The 17,592-nt window shown below is 39.4% G+C and overlaps 1 long non-coding RNA gene across 2 annotated transcripts; it reads left to right on the top strand.

Moving 5' to 3' along the window:
- The first annotated feature begins 2,693 nt into the window (after positions 1 to 2,693).
- LOC140687582 (uncharacterized) lies at positions 2,694 to 16,331 on the top strand. Of its 2 annotated transcripts, none has more exons than XR_012061971.1 (4): positions 2,694 to 3,268; positions 7,439 to 7,565; positions 10,672 to 10,846; positions 16,162 to 16,331. It is a non-coding gene; the product is annotated as an uncharacterized lncRNA (long non-coding RNA). The 2 variants fall into 2 exon arrangements; XR_012061972.1 differs by lacking the exon at positions 16,162 to 16,331 and adding an exon at positions 15,528 to 15,611.
- The last annotated feature ends 1,261 nt before the right edge of the window (positions 16,332 to 17,592 follow it).

The following is a 17,592-nucleotide window of genomic DNA, read 5'->3' as shown; positions in this document are numbered from 1 at the left end:
TTTGTGTAATTAATGAATCAAATAAAAATTGGCAATCACACACTTCCTTCTCTCTCTTTTCTGTCACACACCACACCCGAAGGCAGAAGCAGATCTCACAGAACAGCTTTCTCTGCAGCCTGGACGACTGCCTGGCACCTGGATAATGAGGCGAAAGCATTAAATCCAAGGCTTTTGAAACTATACAAGTGGAAGAGTAGCAAAATTGTCGGTCAGGAACAAAAAAAGTGGGAAAGTGATGATCTTTGCATGTATCACTTGTGTTGTGCTGGTCACCGTGGTTATGCACACCGTAGACAATCCGTGTTGACAAACCATCTTTTATAGACTTTGTGGACTAGTTGCATAAGGCTTTATTTTTTTTTTTAATTTACCCCTCTGGAACCATGTGGGTAGACAGGTGTTAGGGTTAAAAATTCATATGGTATGTGATAGGATTTTGGTGAGGAAATGGAGCAGAAGGGATGGACATTTTAACAGCTTGTGAGGTTTTAGAAGTAAAAAGGGGAGGGGGAGAAGGATTTTGCCTATTGAAAAAAATAACTGAAATACACAATTGTGCGTACTGAGGAATCAAAAGGTCTCGCTCTCAAGTTAGAGGAGAGATAAGAAGTCAAAGATTCATTGTGAGGACAAAGAGTCTGTGTAAAATGGGAATTTTTTTTCCTCCAGAGATTTTTCTAATTAGTCCAAGGACACATTAATTCCATTATTAATCAATAAATCAACATGAGACACAGAGAAAAAGAAGTAAGCCGATTTCTGTTGTAATTTTAGTTCCTAAGAGCCTGTCTGCATCTATTCATTTGTTCAACAAGCATTTGTCATACTCTTAATATATGCAAAATTCCTACCAGCAACTTTGAAGGATGTGAAGAGATTTTTTTTTAAATCAGTGATACCCTCATTTAATTTATAAATAGAAAACAATATAATAATGTTATAGTTTTTGCAAGCCTTCATATACGGCTCTGGGTAGATGTTTCACAGGAGCTATTTATAAGACTTACAGTAATGGCACAGTAAGGCAGGTATTTTTAATTCCCATTTTGCAGGAAAATGAGGCTCAGAGAGTCTCAAAGATCACAGAGCTTGTACATATGAAGTCAGTACCTGAATGCAAATCCCTCTGTACTTTGCTATATTAACAGCAAAAGCACACAAAGGAAGTGGCAGCATCACAGTACAAAATAATTAAAAGTTCAAAGGAAGGAAAGAAGTGGCCTTTCTTTATTTTTGCTTTTTTTTAATTTATCAAATTTATTTTTTATTATGGATATTGTTATAACAGAACATAAAAATTAAATGATAAAATTTCTTCTAAGAGTACAATTTAACTTCAACTTTAAAAAGTTCACCTATTTTTTTTTTAAACTTTACAAACTCAGGTAAAAAAAGGCTCTTTGACTTAAGCTTATGGCTTCAGAATTAAACTCTAGAAATAAATGCTATGGCCGTCTAAAAGTTTATATTGACAAATTGCATACATTTTCAAATTATAATGCAATATTTGTACACAGAATAACTATATATACACTTCACTTACATTGCTGATATATAATAATTACCCAAACTGTCTTGAGAAATGAGGCTTCATATAGATTCAAACTAAGTAGAAGTTCAGTCTGAATTACAACATTTCTTTCACAACTAATAAGAGAAAATCCAGGCATTTGCTGAATATAGAAAAAGTCCCACGCTTCGTGGTGTGCTCTGGGAATGCCAGTATATTTTAGATGAGAGGCGTTGACATGAAGGAGCTCACTGCTGTGCTCACGGGTAAGGTTGGAGGAACTGTGGTCCGAAGGAGGGGACTGCCCTCCGTCCACTGGCCTCGGGGCAGCTCAGCAGGGATCTGACTGAGTGAGTGAATGCAGCCGGCAGCTTGGGAGGCCTGAGCGGAGGGGAGGGACCAGCACAGCTTTAACACGAGGGCCCACTCCTGGGAAAGGGGCCATCAGGACTTGGCGCTCGGCCCCCTGGCTGGTGTGTGAAAGCCCCTTGTGCTGTGCTGATTCTCGTGACCTCCTCCAGGGACTTGAGCACTTCCAGCATCTCCGCCATCTCTTCCCGTACAGACTGCAGGGGTCTCTCTCTCTTCAGGTCTTGGATGAGAAGATTGATCTCCTTCCTCAAGCTCAGGTTGACGGTCATCAGCTTTCTGTAGGTGTCAGCGAGGCTGGGTATGTTGACCGGCTCCTTCTCCAGCCTGGTGTTCTGTAGAGTTGTCTCCATCCTGGCACACTCCTGCTTAGCCACACAAAGCTGGTCGATGAGATGGCACTTCTCTTGGATCTTTGCAGCCAGTGTTTTTGCCAGTTGCTTTTCATGTCTTCTATTAAGCTGACTTCTGACAGACTGAATAAGTCTGAAAGTGAATAACAGACCCACCGATAAGGCGAGGACAGGCGGACTCAACACCGTCTCCCAGGGGAGGCTCTGCAACATGAGCTGGGAACACAGGCCTTTGGGCAGCAGCGAAGCCAGGACCGCACTCAGCATCCTCAGGATCAGCCCAAAGCCAAGCTCCACGGAGGACGGCAGCCCCTCCATGGCACTGGCCCACCCAGGGCTCTGCCCAGTTACCGTGGAGCCACCAGCCACAACAATCCCCAGGGGACATCCCAACATTCCACCTGGAACCCAGCCAGCAACTGACATCCTGGGTTGGTCAGTTATCTGGTCAGTGTCGGTGGGGGGGAGGGGGGTTGTCAGTGTACTTTCATCCCTCTTCTCTGTGCCTCCTTCATGTGTTTCACATCATTAACATCAATTTCTATTTTCCCACTTATATTGTAATTCATTTAACAGCTACTTACTGAGGACCTAATGGTATCTGGTGCTACTCTAGTATTGGGAGGTGGAGGTAAATAAAACAAGGTCCCTACCCTTATGGGACTTACCTTCTGATGTGGGAGTTGGACGGGCAATAAATGAACAAGTCTATGGTCAGGTAGTGAACTGTGCCACCAAGAAAAATAAAGGTGCATAGGAAGAGGGAAATGGTTCTGTTAGAGGCCACTTAGAACAATCTTCCAGGCGAAGGCTCCCTGGGGAAACGACACTGGAGGTGCTGCAGTGTCTTGAGCTGTGCAGACACCAGAGATGGACCCTCTGAGAGAGAGAAACACTCGCCAAAAGACCCTGAGGCGGAACAAGTTTAAAGAGTTCAAAGGACGACAGCAAAGGTCCAGCGTGTGTGTGGCTACAGCCGAATGAGTGGTGGAGCAAGCGGCAGAGCACGAGGTCAGAGGTAGAGTCAGGTGAGGTAAGAATCAGACATTGGAGGTCACGGGACTCTTTCATTTTATTTAAGGCGTGATAGGACACTACTGGAAGTCATATCATACGATGCACAGTTTTTAAAAAGTCGCCCTGGTGGCTACATGGAGATCAGAGTCTAGAGGAGGCAAAATTGGAAGCAAAAACAAAACAAAGCAAAACAAATTAAAAAAACTCAATTACGAGATTGTTTCAGTTCTGTAGGATGTTTCCAATACATGGCTCTGGGACATTGCTATCAATACGGGGGGAAAAAAGTGACTCTTGGTCTTTAATTCATATCAGACACAAAATGTAGTCTGAGAAGGCTCATAAACCTGAATGTGAAAGCCAAAAATGTGAACTTCTACAAGAAAATACAGGAGAATATATTCATAACCTTCAGACAGTCAAACATTTCTTTCAAAAGAACACAAAAACGCTATAAAAGAAAAGATCACTAAATTGGACTTCACTAAAGTTAAGAACATCTGTGGTATATATACACAATGCAACACCGCTCAGCCATAAAAAAGAATAAAATAATGCCATTTGCAGCAACATGAATGGACCTGGAGATTGTCATACTAAGTGAAATAAGCCAGAAAGAGAAAGAAAAATACCATCTATCACTCATATGTGGAATCTAAGGGAAAAAAAGATGTAAATGAACTTATTTCAAAACAAAAACAGACTCACAGACTTAGAAAACAAACTTATGGTTAACAGTGAGGAAAGAAGGTGGAAAGGGATAAATTGGGAGTTTGAGATATGTGGATACACACTGCTGTATATAAAATAGATAAACAACGAGTTTCTTCTGTATAGAACAGGGAACTATATTCAATCTCTTGTAGTAAACTATAACAAAAAAGAATATGAAAACAAATATATGCATGTATATGTATGACTGAAACATTATGCTGTACACCAGAAATTAATGCAACATTGTAAACTGAGTATACTTCAATTAAAAAACATATATGTACATATAATCCAGAAAATATAAAGACATATCAAGAAGGCAAATAAAAATAAAATAGTCATGTTCTGTTGGTTGCAGATAAGTTTTCTCCAATCCACTTAATAAAGGAATTCGCCTAAGTTTTCTCCTAGAGATTTTGTTTTGCCTTCAACTCTGTGATACTTCTGGAATTAATCTTGGTTTGCAAAACTAATTTCATCTATTTCCATTATGCTTATCCAGTTGTCCCAACTTAATTGAGATGCCACATTTATCATTAAATTCTCCAATACACCCGGGTCAATTTTTTTTTCCCCGTTACTTTGGTTTCATCAAACACCAACATTACAGAGTTTTAATTACTAAGTTTTGGGGGGTTTTTTGTTTTGTTTTTCCTGTTTGATGTCTAGTAAATTAGGTACTCTTCCTCATATTGTCTTTCTCTCTCATGAATTTATGAATTAAAAGATTTTGTCCACCAAAGTTAAAAAGCAAAATAACAAAATTGATGTCATTTTTTAATTTGCTTCATCTTTTGAATTAGTGAGAATGGATGTTCTTCAGATGTTGAGTCTTCTTATCTTGGAGGAAGGGTTAAATTTTCACACCTTAAAGTCTACTTTTCAATTCTTTTAGAAATATTTTAAGGTTTTCTGTAATAGTTTTTATATATTTCTTTTTAAGTTTATGCCTGTGTGTTTTATTTTTGCCACTGTAAGTGGAGTCTGTTTTTCTACTATTTCTTCTTGTAGATGATTTTTTGAAGTATAGGTAGCTTTTTGATTTCTGAATGATATTTAAAAATTCTATTTTATTAAATGTTTTTCTATTTATAGTGGTATTTTCAGCAATTATTTTTGCTTTTCCTGGTAAGTAATCATATTCATATGCAAAAATAAAAATTTTATGTCTTTCACATCTTGAAATCGTAAGTGGGAAAGAGCCACATGTGTGCTACTGTGTGTGTGTCCCAGCACAAGGCGTTAGGAAACCATAAGTCAAATACGGTAGACTGTTTTATAATATGTCTAGCAACTCTTAACTCCTGGAAAGTTTCCTCTTTTCCAATGGAGAATCTATCATATACTGTTCAGATAGAGCCAACCTCACCTCCCTAGCCTCTGTCCTGGGTACTGGAGACACAGCCATCAACAGAACAAACCAAATCCCGGACCTCTTGGAGCTCTTATTAGAGAAAGTCAGTCAACAGAAAAAATAATACATTAAGATATGTCTGAAAATCATCAACATTAAAAAAAGAAAAAAGAAAGAAGGATAAAGAGGATGGAAGTGCATTATTTAATGAGTCAATGAATGTTTTCAAAATACGGGGAAGGGTATAGCTCAAGTGGTAGAGTGTGTGCTCAGTATGCAAGGGGTCCTGGGTTCAATCCCCGGTACCTCCTCCAAGCAGAAATCAATGAATAAATCAAATTACCTCCCCCTCATAAAACAAATGATACAAGCGAAATGACATTTATTGGATTTTTGTGCATGACATGTTTGATGATTTAGAAACACAGAGAAACTCAGGTAGAAAATAATCACCCATGAACAACTTTAGAAAATTTGTTTCTTTCTTCTGTATCAAAAAAAGTTATTAAAGTTTTCTCCTACGTCTGAAACTTACCTAGTCAATACTGAAAATACTTTCAAGCTGTTGTAATATAAGCACCAAAATACTCCTTTTATTTGATTTATGAGATGGTGAAGAGATCTGCAAATATTCCAAAATTCACTTTTCTATGTGTGGAACTGTCAAAGCAGAATCAGTGACTTTCAAGTATTTTAAATCCATCTCTGCAGACTACTTCTACTTTTTCAGAAACATACCATTCGTGTGGAATCGTTTGGCTTTAAACCATGTGCAGAGGAAACAATGGAAGGAAAAGTCTGCCGTGTAATCATTTTTAAAGAACATATTTTAAACCACATTTACAGAAATCCATGAAGCTTTAAAAAGAAAAAAAAAAGATTGTATGTCATCAGCTTAGCCGTACCAAATAAGAAAACTCATGCATTAAACATCGCAAAAGGCAGTAATACAGCTTCAGTTCAATCTGTAATTTGTGAGCTATCACAGAGATTCTGGCTTGGCACCACTCAGAAATGTTCACTGAATGTCATTGTAAAGGTTTGAGAGGACTCTCCAAGGACCAATTAAAGGAATGGAGAGGAAGGGAAGATTGTTCACCAGGAGGAAAAGCAAGAATAATGGTGCAAGATGGATGTGGTTTTCCAATTTTCTTAACGTTGTCAGTAACTAAGGAAACACAAACCAAAAATTCATAATAATTAATAATAATAATCTCATCCGGCTATTTGTTTATGATCATAAAGAACAGATTTTTTGTGCATTTCATCTATCTTGTCCTAATTTCCAGCAGCCTCCACCCCAAAAGACAAAACTAAGTCATTGTCACTGCTCCTTTACCAAGTGTATGTGTTTGTGTGTGTGTGTGTTTGTGTATGTGTGTGTGTGTGAATTTCCAACTTGGGTTCATTTTATTATGACTCAAAAGTAGAAATCAAAGATTCTTGTTTAGGTGTAGAAACAGAAAATTTTGTTTAAGAAAAAGTCTTTATCAACTTAGACTCATTATCAACCATCAGTTTTCCTGTTTCCTATGTGACATATTATGCAGGGATAATTGATACGCACAGCTTAGTTTCTAAAACAGTTGGCAGATAATGGACATGCAAATATTGATTTAATTGTTAAATAAATGTTGATTTAATTGTTTAGTAATTAACTAATTGAATGTTTGGACTGGCTGGACTACATGACTTTATTAAGTCTTTTAGGGAAAAAAAAGTCTTTCCTCTTATCTGTGATGTATTGTTGACCTAAACCTACTTGATATTTTTGGAGATTTAAGGAGAAAGTTACAGAGATCATTACAGATAATGCTTCCTTTCGCTTAGGAGTGTCTGTAAGTCTGGACTCTGAGTGGAGGAGGAGATCACAAAAGGAAGAAGGGTGGGATAGACAGATAAGCAGGTTTTCTCACTGAACCCATGGATTTTAATTCCCTCAACAGTGAGGAACTTATGTATTTTTCCATACGCTCACAATACCTGTTGATAAATAATAAATCCTCCAAAAATACATGTTACATTAAGGAAATGCAGTTAGAGAAAGTTTAAATCCCCTGTAGTGACTCTGTCCTGAAGAGTTTCCCACTTTCTCTTTTGTCTCTTCTTTATTTCCAGGTTGCTTGAGTGCTTGTCAAGTTTAATCTCTGAAATAAACCAGAGCAATTTCTTTTCTCAAACTACGGAAGAGTGGAAATTCTGGCAAAAGGGAAAAGTCCAGTACCAGCTCCAGTTAGAATAACAGGTAAAAATGATTACAGAGCCTTGGGTGGACTGATGCCCTGGTCTGGAGGTAGGAGGGCAGTGAAAGGGGACGAAGGAGTGGGGAGTGAAGCAAGAGCCCTGGGGTGAGAGTAACCAGGCTTGTCCTTGTAAACAATTTGCCTTCCCTCTCTGAGACCCAGTTTCTTCATTTGTAAAATTAAGAGACTGAATCATGTGTTTCATTCCAGCTCTGATTTTCTGTAATTCCAACAATTTCCCTACAGCATCTATTTCACAACCATTTACAAACACTACAGATACATTTCACACAGACACGTCAAATATCAAAGTGAATAAGCATTCCCTATAGGGGAATTTTTTAAAATTTTTTTCGTACTTTGCTATGACCGATTGGTATGTAAAAGACTGAGTTCCTTTCAATGTAAAGTAAATCGTCAACACACTTTGTACAACTGCTATAGAAACTGTTGCAATACTTTTTGTTGTTGTTACTATTAGTTTACAGATCCTTCAAATTCAGTAGACCATGTTCTCCTCTCGGACAGATACTCTTCCGTGGTCATTTTTATATCCCCAGTGCATGGCATTTAGCATGAAAAAAATTAAACGATTTTAATAATCAACCTGAACAGTTTGTCCAGGCTGGAGAAAGGCATGTTGACTTGATCTCACTTCCAATGTATGACCACGAACATCAAGAAGGTGCTCAGTGCTGCCAGGCAATCAGGCTGTATTTTCCTGGCTCATTCAAGCAACACTTGCAGAGGTCTATTTCAGATTCGATCCTCTGACATCTTCTACTTCATACTTGCTTCAAAAGAAAACATCCACAAGCTCCCGTATGCATTCCTATCAGCATCTGCACCCACATGAAATGTCCTTCTGCTACATCTAAGGATGCACTGTCCGTGCTCCTGGGCAAGTTAACCCATCCACGTGTTCGATAGAGCCCATCTCACACCAACTCAAGAGCAATCATTCCTTCAGTAATTTTCCTTGCTCTCAACTGAATCATCATGTCATCTCTCTCTACAGAATCTTCTCCATCAGCGTACAAATGTGTTGTTATTTCTTTCTCTCATCCTAAAACAAAAACTCTTACTTGACCCCACTTCTGCCTTTCTTCTGCTGCTCTACTTCATTTTGGAATCCAATCAGACCTCCCACTTTTTATACCAAATCTGTACTTAATCCAAGTCACCGATGACCTCCACCTGCTAAGGTTCATTTGGCAGTTCTCAAAACTCATCCTACTTGATCTGTCAGCAGCAAGCGGCTTCCTTAAAACACTTATTTATCTTCCAAGACACACACTCTGCTGGTTCTCTTCCTAGCTTACTTCATTCCTTCCCAGCCTCTTTTACTAATCTCCCCTCATCTTCCCAAACTCTAAACATTTGTGGACACCAAGGCTCAGGCTTTGAGCTTCTCTTTTTCTATCTTTGTATTTATCTGAGCCATGCCCATCTAATTCCAAAATTTATAACAAATTTAGACCTTGAGGGCCAATCTGCCTCCTAATACCCAAACTTGTATATCCAATTGCCTCCTTAGCATCTCCACTTTGAAGACTGATGGGCTCCTCAAACCCCTTTGTTCCTCAAAGTCATAAACTTCTTCCACAGTCTGCTTCTCTCAAGCTTTGCATCACAATTATAACTCAACAATTCCAGTTGCTCTAGCCAAAACCTTTGGAGTCATTCTCTCACATCCCAATCTGTAACCAAATCCCATCAAGAACATCTTTAAAATATATCCTGAAACCAATCACTTTCTACCTCTATCGCCATTCTGGCCCGGGGCACCATCATCACTCACCTTAATGACTGCAATCGCTAACTTCTTTTGCCTGTGCTTTCCTGGAGAAAATGCTAGCTGGGCGCGGCAGCCAGAGTGATTCCGCTACATCAAACGGCATCAGAATTCTGCAGTTTTCTTATCTCACTCAAACCAAAAGCACAAGGAGGAAGAAAGTCTCATCAAAATTATCAGGCCCCTTGTAACATCTCTGACCTCCTCCATTCCCCCTTGCTGTCTCCCCACCAGCCCCAGTGGCCCCCGTGCTGTCCCTCAGACACATTACTGTTCAGTCTTTTGCTTGCTGCTACCTCTGCCTGCAATGTTCCTCTCCCAGGTGGCTGCTCCCTCCCTTCCTTCAGGTCTCACTCAAATGTCAACTCAATGAGATTGTCCCAGTCCTCCCCATCTAACATTTCAACCCCTGCCCACCAACCCCCAGCTGCCTCTAAACCCCTTTTCGGCGCTATTCTGGAACATAGAGAGATCTGGATAAATAGGTATTTAATGAATGAACCAAAACAAAGGAGCAATTGAACATAAAGTTTGTGCTAGATTTTTTATTTTATCAGATGTCTAAGATTCATGAAGCATTGCTCAGGAAGGTCCTCTAAAGTCTTTCTATAATTAATAGATAAGAGCTATTTGTCATCAACAGAGAAACCTTCTGGAAACTACTGGGTGTTATTAACATCTTACTTAAAATAGTTTGGAAAAAAATGCTCCTTGAGAATGAGAAATTTTCAAATAAATTTAATTTTGGGGTGAGGAGCAGGGGAGGTAATTAGGTTTATCTATTTATTTATTACTTTTGGTGGAGGTACTGGGGATTGAACCTCATGCATGCTAGGCATGTGCTCTACCACTGAGCTAGAATGAGAAATATTAACAGATGAAAATTACCCAGAAATAATGATTGTTCATCTTTGATACAGACTTAAGCTAGAATTCTTTTTTTTTTTTTTGTCCAAGAAGACGTGGAAAAAAGAGGACAACGTTTAAATGTAATTTGAATTTGATTTTCACCCACTAAAGGAAGAAAATTAGATTACACATCAAAACATACAGCACCTACCTTATTCAGGCACAGCACAGTAGAGAAACAGCATGTGGAAATTTCCTCCCTCCTAGTACAATACATATATTATTATTTTGTAAAGTATCTTTATGATTTACTATTCAAATCATTTGTCATATCATAATCACAGTATTTTCCTAAGCAGTTTAAAACATCTATCCCAAATACATAACTTTCCACAAGTAAAGAGATTTGGTCCCTAAGTAGAATAAAACTTGAGAATTTTTTTCCTAATTTTATTGTTTTGTAGGGAAGGACCTTTGCTGCTTCGACATTGCCTTCATGAATTACCTTATTTAATTCCTACTGCAGATGTTTAGCATTTTAAACACTGAAGAATCCGAAAAATAAAAGTCATAAACACAAGTTGAACTCAAATTTCAAAGTGCACCCTGGATCTTAAGGGGTGAAAGGGTGGTAACTCGGTGAGTAACTTCTCATCATGTAACGGAAGGGAACGTTAAATGAAAAGAAATGCAATCATTATTTTTTTGAGGGAAGATGTTTGGCCACCTTCTGATGATTTCTTAGCCTGGAGGGCAGCTTCTGAATATAAGCTGCTCGAATGACAGTGGAGAACTGAAGTTCAGCAGAGTCTGGAGAGATTTCGGGAAACAAAGAAACACAGGTTTAAAAAAAAGAAGAACTATGAAATTAGTTCTTAATCCAGAGGGCCAGACTCTCCTGGTTTCAAATGAGTTCTTGAACTGCTGTCCAGCTGCTCGAAATGGGGGTTGCCGATTGAAATTTGGGGGGAAGGGACACGCTACTTCTGTTTGTTAGTGATTTATCCTTCCTCGGGACATTTCGTTACTTTCTTTCAAAGCTGCTGGTGAATCTATTGTTTAGTGGACCGTGTTTCATTTACCCATCAAAGACCCCCTCCATCCTTCTTTTCAGAGTATTGTCCAGGGGTGCACATGGGAAGATGAAAGGAAGAATATAAGGTTGATGGTCACTGGCAGAAATTAGCTACAGTGATAAAAATAAGTAGGAGCTATCCAGTGGTTTTGACTTTCCTCTCTTTGAACATCTCCCCGGAGAGATGGGAAAAGGAGAAGACTGTCCCTTTAGTTCCTACAGAGTTTTCCTCTCTAGTTAGTCATAAACCTGAGTGACAGAGAAAAGATGATCCAAGGGCCCTGTTGTTCTTAGAAAAAGAAATCCGTATAAGAAGGCTTTTATATAACTTTGCACGGAAACCATCATTATATGCGTGCCCCCTTTGGCTCCACCCCAAACCAGTCCCAATTAAAGTGCCAGTGGTACTAAAAATCACACCGAGAATCATGTCTCCAACCTCTGCAGCCCTCCCTTTTCTGGAGAGATTAAGTACAATTTCTCCTCTCTTTCTTTTGGTTACACCACTGGTGGATCAGATGCATCCTTAAACAACTGCATTAGCCTCCAACTCACAGCAAAATGCCATATAATGATGGTCACATCCCCTGTCTTTTTCATATAAGGCCCTAAGCCTTTCTTAAGATTATAAAATATTAAATGTAAAAGTCACATAAACCGTTAAAATTGGGTTTTTCAGACTTTCTCGTCCGTTCTGCTTGTATGTGTGAAAAGCCAGGAAGGGAGGTGAAAATAAAAACTATCTTAGAGTGATGGTGTTGCCACAGGACTCATCTTGAGCCCTCAGGCCCCAGATCACAAGCTTGTGAACAATTGGCTCAAGGGACTAAACACATAGGTTCGTAGTCTAGTTGACAGGGAACACAGGCCAGGTGTGTGTATGTGCACGTGTGAGTGGGTGTGTGTGTGTCTATGTGTACTTTCTACCTAGACACTTTGGAAGGCCTACTTCGGAGTCAAATGAATCATAATTCAGATTCTACCCTGAACCAAATCCCAGCCCCACCCCAATCTATTGGCTAAATTTTGCTCTGCTGTAGATCATATATAATTGCTTTAATTGGCCTCGGTAAAAAGGAATTCTGCTTGACTACTGTCATGATATTTGCTTGTCCTCTCTTGTTTCTGTCGTGACTAAAAGACTGTAGTCAAGCAGAAACACAACACACTTTTCCCTTTCACTCGACAACTCACCTCCCCCACCAAACACACACTCTGGAAGGACTTGCTTACTGTCCTCTTATTACATGGCATTTGTCAGGGGTGTTTCAAAAGTAGCTGAAATATGTGTGAATACTGCCTCGATATTTGCATTATCAAGCCAACAAAACCTTATCATCCAGGCAGCCTTAGCAGAGAGAGAACCTCAAAGCGGACTCACTATAATTTGATAGAAAACTTCTTTTAGGAAAAGTAAAGTATCGTTGGTGAGATGTGGCCTCAGGGCTGCTGAATATTTTGGAAGGTCAGCTGAAGCCCCTTTAAAAAGCGCACGTTCTTGAAGATGAGAAGGCCAAAGCCCTGAAGGTTCAGAATAATTCTGGAGATCTTCCAGAGGCTAGTGGGAAACAAAACTGGTGCGATGTTAAGACTGCTTGCTGAAGAAAGGGTTTGGAGGAAACTTAACACAAGTAACTAGAGTAACTAGAAAAATGGGAAAATCGTAGGAAAAATAGTATTTGAGAAGGTGTTGTTGACTGAAATAAAACCCTCATTTTGCCCCAAATAAAATAAAATTATTTGGGGCAAAATGAGGACTATAGCCAGGGAGACAGCATCTCAGACAGCTCTGAGGGACTGCTCAGAAGAGGCAGGGGGAACTCAGTGTTACATGTGAGTTCAGTGAATGGGGACATGCAGTTAGGCGGAGGCTGCTGCTAGTCACGAAGAGCAGATGTCACCATTAATGATTTTAGTGCTTTTCTAGATATGAGGAGATATAAGAATTTGGGCTCCTAAAATCTTCTCCTGAAAATATCTAATTATCTGAAGACCTGTTCCTCCAGTTTTCCCAGAGCACAGAGCGCCTCACTCCTGACCTCCACCCTGAACTCCTTTCTAGGTGTGTTAAAGGTCAGAGGCTTCAGTGGCTTGTGATTCAGTCCTTGTAGAGGGAGATGGCAAGTGCCAATTTTCAGTGTCAAGGTGTGTAATTTATATAAAAGCTCTGAGCAAGGTCAATGAGACTTTGTCACCAAACCCTTAAATTACAAAACCAGCACCCATACCAGGAAATTTGAAGGAGACCTTTTTAGGATCAATCAATCACCTTTTCGAGGAGTAAACTGATGATACAGATTGCGTCAAGTGTTGGCATAAACTAGAAGATGTGTACATGGAAAAGAGATCAAAATGACAAACCTATAACCAGATAAAGGAAATCGGGTTATGTATCCCTGGGGCTTTTTAAAAGTAAAAGTCTAAAAAACAAAAACAAACAAAAACAAGGCATAAATACAGGACAGAAATAGACTCATGGACAGAGAATACAGACTTGTGGTTACCGGGGGGGGGGGGGGGGGTAGAGGGTGGGAAGGGATAGACTGGGATTTCAAAATTGTAGAATAGATAAACAAGATTACACTGTATAGCACAGGGAAATATACACAAAATGTTATGATAAATCACAGAGAAAAAAAATGTGACAATGAGTGTGTATATGTCCATGAATGAAAAATTGTGCTGAACACTGGAATTTGACACAACACTGTAAAATGATTATGAATCAATAAAAAATGTTAAAAAAATAATAATAATAAAAAAGTAAAAGTCAATAAACCAATGTGCTTCCACACAAAACACCATTTCTATCATGAGCACTGGACACAGTGGACTGTTTGTCTCACCCAAAGAGATGCTTCTTTATTCTGTCAGTGTCAAGAGTATGGTCTGAAGGCCACTTGTCTATTTGAATCCTAGACCCAGCACTTAGCAGCTCCTGACTGTGGTAAAGGCACCTAACTTCACTGGGCCTTCATTTCCTTAGCTCTAAGACAGTAATGACCTGGCCTGTCTCTCAGACTTACTGTGAAGATGAAATAAGATCCTCCGTGTAAAGCATTTAGCACGGCCCAGTACATGCTGCAAGTGCTCACTTGGTTTTAGGTATCATCCATAATAGCATAAAATAAGCAGTTTACTCTCAAAATAATACAATGATATTAACTATTCACTTATGCTCTGGGGATCCTTTTCCCTCGTCTTGGTGTATCTGTCACGACATGTAAGCTCAATGACTCTACCCATCTGTGTAATGCCCCGTTGCCACCATAATGCTGCGTAACAAGTCACCTCATCATCTTGGTGGCTTATATCTCTAAATCCTTATTTTTCTTGTTCGTGGGAGTTGAAGTTTGGCTGATCTCAGGGCTTGGCTCTAGGGCAAGGGCTAAGTCAGGGCTGCTCCGTGGCTCTGGTTCTGAGGTCAGGCTGAGGGACGGCAGCCACCAGGACATATTCTCATGGTCACGGCAGACGTGCAGGAGCAAAGCAAAACTGCAAACGCCTATTTAACGCTTCTAGAGACTCCATGGGCCAAAGCTAGTCACACAGCTAAAGCCAATATTTAATGGGGCAGTGAAGCATCCTCTGCCCTCAGTGAGAGCAGAAGTGAGTGAATGCCTGTTGAACAACAATCCTAACTGTCATGCCAACTGATAGTGTATTTTAAAAGAAAGATGAGTGTGAGTGGAGGAAACCCTGCCATTTGCGACAACGTGGATAGGCCTTGAAGGCATCATGCTCAGTGAGGTAAGTCAGACAGAGGCAAATACTTATGTGTGGAGTCTAAGAAGGCCCACGTTGTAAGAGCAGAGGGGTGGAGTGCTGGTTACCGGAGGCTGGGGACGGGGAACTGGGGAGCTGCTGTTGAAGGGTACCAGCTGGCAACTAGTAGATAAATAAATTCTGGAGCTCGGATGTACAGCACGGTGATTATAATCAATAGTATTGTGTTATAGACATCAGAGTTGGTGAGCTACTAGGTCTCAAGTGTCTTTACTGCAAAAAGAGGATCAGAATTATGTGATGTGATAGAGGTGTGAGCTAACACTGTGACAGTAATTATATTACAATATTCTGAAGGATCAAACCAACAGATTGTATACCTTAAACTTACACAATGTTATATTTCAATTATATCTCAATTAAAAATAGGGGGGGAAGAGAGTGGGGCAAGATTCCCATTGTAAAACAGATAGCGAATAATCATACTCAAGATGTATTTTTTCACTTCAAAATGGACAGAGTCAAATTCAACAACTGCAGAGGGAAAAAATACAGTGGGAAACCCAGGCTGTTACCAGGGAGATCCATCCAACAGCGCCCAGCATCCAGAGCTTCCAAAAGCACACAGGCATTGATGACGTGAAAAGTCATGTGGTTACTCACTCAAGGAACATGTTCCATTCAACAGCGTGCTTATGTCTTTAATTAATATTTATTAAAGGAAGGCTCTATGTTGCTCAAGTCAATGTCACAGAGCCTGTGGAACCATGGCCTGGCCTCCTCTGTCTTGACTATAAAATACTTTGCTAGAGTTTGCACCTCAGTAGCAGCAGACACGCAAAACAACAGCACATCTTTAGCCCTCTGTCACGAGTATTAAAAAGAAGCAAAGTCCTGAAGGAGATAAAAAGATACTGGGATCATTTGTCCAGAAGCAAATGCATAGTGAGGGCTCCGGTCAAGGACGTCAGTTACTTGGTAAGCGAATTGGAAGTCCTAATTCTGCTGTAGCTAAGAAACCTGATTATCCTCGAGCTTGTAAGAAATCAGCTTTAATCCTCTTTTAAATGTCATTCAACAGGTTCTCTGCTGTACATGGGATGCAAATGAATTTTCCTTATCAGATCCTTTCTAATTCGTTTTCCTTCCACAGGATATTCTCAGAAATAATTTAAGACTGGACTCTGAAAATTGTTCCAATCTTGAATAACATATGTTTGAAGCATATTGTCTCTCCAACCGGCAAATGACTCCTGAATCATTATTCAAAAGCAGAGATTCTTGTTACTCCCCATAAAAATTAAACATGAAATTTTTCTGACATATCATGTCCACATCTAAGCTGTTCTCTGTATGTTTCAGTGTTGGCTCAAAGTAAAATTTTAAAATCTCAGCATTGTCTACCCAATTTGAAAGAAACCAGATTTTCTTATTATTGTGACATCATAGCCAAGATTGCAAGAAGTTGGGGGATATAAATCGTTTTGCTTTCTTAGGATAGAAAAAAAGATTTCCCCTGAAGCAAACAAAAAGGAAAATGAACACTGAAATGGAATCCAAGACCAGGCTTCAGTCCCAAGTCTGTAGGATAATATTAAAAAAAAAAAACAAACCTATGTTTTCATAAATTATTTTGAGCTAGAAAACAAAAATTTGCTATTGTCTTGATAATTAGGCCCTTTTAAGAGGCATAGCTGTTGAGCTGTGCCTTTAAACAGTATAAGATATATAATGTGAATTATCTGAAACTAAATCTACACACTTGGTTGAATCCATGATTTGGAGATTTAAGATGAAACATACGAAACTTTATTAGCTGTATGTGGACCTTCTAAGAAAGACTTGTGATTGCATGGTTTACAGTTCTCTCTTTGCTTAGATGTAGACATCCGTGTAAGTGTTAAACAATTTTATTTGTTTTATAACAGTATTACATTTTTGGTCTTTTAAAAAAGTTATCATTGAAGCACAATATTAAGTTTAGAGTTGGAGGAATGCCAGTAATTGTATTTTTCTTTTTCCCCTAAGATAAAACTTTTTTGGTATCACCTGGGCATTTCAGATAGATAGATAGATAGATAGATAGATAGATAGATAGATAGATAGATGGACAAACAGACAGACAGATAGAAAGGTAGATGACATAGATGCAAAATGGGTACTCATGTGAAATTAACATGTATGACTCCCAGTATTTTCACCCCCGTATTTTGAGAATTCCTCACTTAGGAGGTTTTGGTAAGAGGAAAAATCTGTCTCCTGGGGAGGGTGGGTGCGGGGCGGGAAGACTAAACTTCTATATACTTGCCTTTCTGGCCTCTTTTACAGCTAAGCAGGACACATGAACTGAAATTGGCCAATCAGACATGGCTGCCCCAGGTCTGACTCTGATCTAACAGAACAACATTCAGAAGTGGTGGAGGATTTCCATGTTGGAGGCAGTAACGATGGTTCAAGATGCAGGGGCAGCCATGCCCTCACCAGAACAGTAAAGTCATGGTTTATGCCTTCTTGACATAAAGCACGCTTTTTAGCCCCTTTACCTTGCCTGTTCCAAGCCACCATATCCAATCTCTGGGCAGTT

This window comes from Vicugna pacos, chromosome 20 (assembly GCF_048564905.1).
Source record: "Vicugna pacos chromosome 20, VicPac4, whole genome shotgun sequence".
Lineage (NCBI taxonomy): Eukaryota > Metazoa > Chordata > Mammalia > Artiodactyla > Camelidae > Vicugna > Vicugna pacos.
This window is presented reverse-complemented; position numbering and strand designations above follow the sequence as displayed.